The sequence below is a fragment of the Ruditapes philippinarum genome, unplaced genomic scaffold, assembly GCF_026571515.1.
Source record: "Ruditapes philippinarum isolate M1 unplaced genomic scaffold, ASM2657151v2 ctg723_1_1_1_1, whole genome shotgun sequence".
In the NCBI taxonomy this organism is placed as follows: Eukaryota; Metazoa; Mollusca; class Bivalvia; order Venerida; family Veneridae; genus Ruditapes; species Ruditapes philippinarum.
In genome coordinates, this window is record NW_026866929.1 from 291,799 (window position 1) to 297,159 (window position 5,361).

The window sequence follows — 5,361 nt, forward strand, 5'->3', positions numbered from 1 at the left end:
TTACAGGTTATTACGTTATTGGTGTGTGGTAATACAGTTAAGCACGCATACTCTTGTACTGTAAAAGCCGCTTGGAGATACTCTTACAATGTAGCACAGCGACTGCTTTCCTATTTTGGCTGTATTGGTTAAAGATGTTGTTTTACTGGCATATTGTACAGCATTCCATACAAAATGGTGTGAAGGCTTCCTGATATTGGAAAACAAATTTGTTTTCTCACCTGAAAATATGGCAATTTCTGTCTAGCGAATTCCGAGAAAAACAGTTATTTAAGAAGATGATATTTTAGTCTGATTTATGACATGTGTTTCATTGAAAACATAACTTGGAATATGTAATGAAATATTAACGATTTATTGACTATTGACATTTTATGAATGATATCTGCCGTAAGAATGGTTAAATTAAACAGACACACTAATTTCAGTTTCGGAGCTATTTTTGTTTATTTTGTTAACGGTGATATAAATGAAAATTAATAAAATTTATTTAGTTTACATAATCTACCATTAAGACATAATTCCCATAACAGTTTAAGTGTTTACAAATGGAAGCACACAGAAAGTCACATTAATAAGTTGGGGTTGGCAAGGTGGGTTTCTTTGTCTATATGATAAGAACATTTTAGGGGGAAAATACTATTATTAGATGAACCTTTTCCTTCTGCCATTTTCTTGTATTATATCATAGTTGGATATGGCATAAAAGAAAGTAATCTAAAGTCTAGTTAGTATATCGTTAGACAAGTGTTGCAACGCGTTTTCATTTTCTGGTCATTTAAAACATTAAAATGATTATTCCGGACAAAATGGAGTGAAAGAAAGATCTGTAAATTTTCAAACAAGTGTTTGGTCCAAACCTTCAATTGGTCCATAAATCTCGGGAAATATTTCCTATCCCGTCATGTCAAAAAGTCTCAATGGGAGTCCCTTATGAATAAGAAATAGAAAATAAAAACAAATCAAACAAAGCACAAAAAACAACAAAAAACACAATACCAATAAACAACAAAGAAAATACAACGTCAAAAACACCCATTAAACGCCCTCCCCCCATAAAAAATAACTAACTCCCCCCCCCATAAAAAACACACAAACATACACAAAAAACCCCAACTCAAAACAGAATACATGCGTGTTGACAGTACTTTAGATAATCTATATTATGACGTATAAGTGCAAACACTGGATGCGTACAATTTTTAAACAATTACCACATTAATTAGTCATGAACAACATGAAATAACTCACATAAATTGTGTGTCAGACCAATGACTGTGCACAGGAACCCTTCGCAATGTTAACATATGCTTTTCTTTCTGTTGTTTTTTTTTTGCAATTTTTTAAGGTTTAATGCGAACTGACATTTTACCCATCAATTGTTCTAATTTAAGCAATATTTTGCAGTAGAACCATACAATGCACGATTAGCATTCTAAATACCACTGCATTTTAGAAAAGTCTGCCTTACTGTCTTTAGATACATCTTAGGTTTTAAAAAATGACAACCGTAAATAATGTAACTATCAAGTTATACGACTTGTAGACTTACAAACGCACTTAAGTCCGCAAAACTTACAATTATATAACTTTAAGCATCATTAATCATTACTCAGTATTGTTTTTCATATTACTTAGTGCTGTATTTCCTAGATTAATACAGATACTTACCCACTCAAATAAAATCAAATTACTCTTTTATATATGCGAGACCGTCTGCTTGAAAAAGGAACTGCTTCTTGATAAAATGTGGCAATATTCATGTGATAGTAAAAATAATAATGACAATGTGCAAAATGATAGAGCCATGGCACTTCGTATTATGATAAAGATATGGCGATATGCATTATGACAAAGATATGGTAAATTGCATGATGATAAAAGATATGGCAATATGCATCATAACAGAGGTATGGCAATGTTCATTGTGACAAAGATATGACAATATACATTATGATTAAGAGTGGGCTATGTGCATTATGATAAAAAATGGCAATGTGTATAATGACACTGAATGGCAATGTGAATTATGATAAAGATATCACAATGTAAAATGTGATAAAGTAATGGCAATGTACATTATGATAAAGATGGAGTATCGAACATTATGTAAAAGATATGACAATGTGCATCATAATAAAATTATGTTAAAGATATGGCAATATACCCAAGACATGATAAAGAAAGATAGGACAAAATGAATAGGATAAAGACCAAACCGGCAATTTTGAGTCTGATAAGATCAGGCATCCGCATTATGATAAAGGTATGATAATGTTCATAATGTGGAAGATATGAAAATGCGCGTTGTGATAAAGATATAGTAATGTGCATTATGATAAAGATATTTTTGGAAATAATATAGTTGGCGTCTAATGTTTTGTTAAGAATGTGTTAAGGAATGTGCAACTACTTTATATGATAAAATACGATATTGTGCATGTGTTCAAAAAGATTTAATGAAAATTTATATATAATGAAAATTTGGCAATGGTGAGAACATCTAAGGATAGCCGAAATATATAATTTGTGGACCTTTTATCTCAGAAGTAAATCTAAAGGTTTTATCATAGGTTTTCAAGTGATTAGATATTAATATTAAAACATGTGTTTTTTATCCATTTATCTTATTAATTACCTTTTCATAATAACACAGTTAAACACGTTTGTCTTTACAATATGTTAAATTTTTGAAACTTGGATTTCAATCACCTTTTTACGATTATTTTATGCCTTGTGATTTGCTAAAACATTGATGAGCAAGAAAAATTGTACCAACATAACCTTTTCCCTATTTAACTGAACATCATAGATATTTTCCAGAAAACATTTTCGTTGCCAATAATTTATACGACGCTTCATCGATATCTTCAATTGTAATAATAGTGATAAGAAATATTACTTAATAATCTGCGGCTCAACAGGGGATTCACATCGATCGAAGCTATAAACATGGAGAATCATGATCAGGATATTAAATTGGCCTTTTCTTTGTTATCAAGTCAACTTAAAATCACAAATAATATCATTTTTTTTGTCCGCCCGCTTCGCTCAATTGGGAGATAATCGGAAATGTTTTCAAGTGGTGTCTGGTTCGAACCTCGGACGAAACCAAATTTCTTTGACATGGAGACTAATATTCGTTTGCTTTACATAGCCGATTCAGAAATCACGTGGGATAAATAGCTGGTCACTTGCAGAGTAGTTAGTTATCCAGAAAAGTCGGTTTCAATAGACAGACAGCCGAGTGATATCCAAAATGTGTAAAGTCATCGTAAAAAGTAAACAAACTTTAATTGATAACATTCGGTACATATTTCAAACATACTAAGTGAGTGTGTCGTTTACTTGTTTCTATAATCATTATTTAGCATCTGTTTTTCAGTGTTTTTCATATTCGCTAATCATTATGCAATCCTCTTACCAAAACTATTAAAAAAATATTAAAATCCACCAAACAGTGATTATAAAACATTTGTTTTGTGACAAAAAGACTTTGACATCAATAAACATTTTATACAAAGTTTAAAAATCACAATTCTATGAACATTTATATGCAAATAATTGGTTATGTCATATAAATGATTGTGAAGTTGGTGTATGTTAAAAGAACCATTTATCTTTTTCTTTTCACTTCTGCAACAAAAAACTTCATGCAAACCTGCGGATTTTATCAGTTACGTCTTATATTTGTCATATTAGTATTCCACTGCCTTTTTAATTATCGTTTTCATTAATGATATTAGTTAAAAAAATATTTATATTGAAAACAGAGAAATTCATTCAGACGTCCGTCAGGTTTTTATGTAATCACGTAACTGTTTCTTTTTTGCTTAATTTGCTAATTTTCAAAATGAGGAAAATCTCCTAAAAATGCGAACACGTGCTTATTCGCATTACCTATTATAAATGTTATATGAGAGACCCAAACTTATCATATGGAAATGATTTTCACAAAGTAAAAAAAATGTCATGAGGTAAAATATACATTGCAAACGGCACTTTAAATCTACAATAAAACATACCAAAAAATAAGTCAGGATAAGCAAATATAGACCTTACTTCGTTACAGTAAAAATATGTTGACAAATAATACTGTAAAATCAGTCAATGATTACATAAAAAAATGTATATTATTTTTTGAATTGTAATTATTTTTGCTTTTTTAAAACTTTTTCCTTACGGTTACTTCTTTCAAATATTTTGGCTTCAAGTAATCTGGAGTCATGTAGCTTTAATAATTCACCTTATGTTTTTTTCTATTGCCATTGTGTATGACATATCAGTCTTGTTTCACCTACCCATCCTTCTTCATATCAATTTGCTAATTATGATATAAAATCTTCATTCTAAAATCATATTGCTATGTAAATAATTTGGTTGTTTTTCAATTGTTGCAAACTTTTAGGAATATTTATCAAAATATTAACAATTAAAATGTATTTGTTTTTCTAAGCATATCTACATTGTCCTATGTTTCTTAAATAATGTACTGCTGTGTGCTTGTTCTCTGTTGTTTTTTTTATTTTGCAAACACCTTTAAAAAGAAAGGAAATAGGAACAAACTGGTCAATTTGCCTGAAAACAATAACCTGAAACAGTTCACTTTTACCTAGAAACTGTTTGCCTTTGCCTTCAAAACTTTAGCCTTTTTCCTTTTTCCTGAAAAACAGATAACCGTTCCCTGATGCCACATAACCAATACACGTTGTGGTTTAATTATGGAACAGTTTCCAGTTAATAAAAAACAAAACAAAAAAAACCCCAAAAAACAACAACAACAACAACAACAAAAACAGCATAATGCACAAGTAGAAGAAAATAAACATGAATTTCGCAAAAATGTCTAAATAAAGATAAGCTGGTTGAACAGGGCACAAAGGGCGACCAACCAGTAAATTATAGCAGATGGAAGCTCTAATGGTGTGTTATATATTTTTGGAAATAATATAGTTGGCGAAATAATATAGTTGTTTTGTTAAGAATGTGTTAACGAATGTGCAACTACTTTATATGATAATGGCTATAATCATTTTGATATTCTTTCTGTCCCCTTTAAATAATAAACTCCTTACTTGTAAATATCACTTTATACTATCATTTTTGCCACTTCTTTGGAAATGTATTTTTGTATATACTATGGTTACAATATGTTATAGAAATTAATTAAATCGTGGTATAAAAACGTGCTCTTAAGTAAGTGTTTTTTTTCCCAGTCGATTATACAATAACATCTTATCATGAATACAGTATGTATTGCGTCAAAACTTTGTGAAATAAAACAGAAGGTATTCTATATAACATAGAATTAATGTTCTTTGCAGACTTTTACTGATATTAACTTATCTACAATTTCCGTCT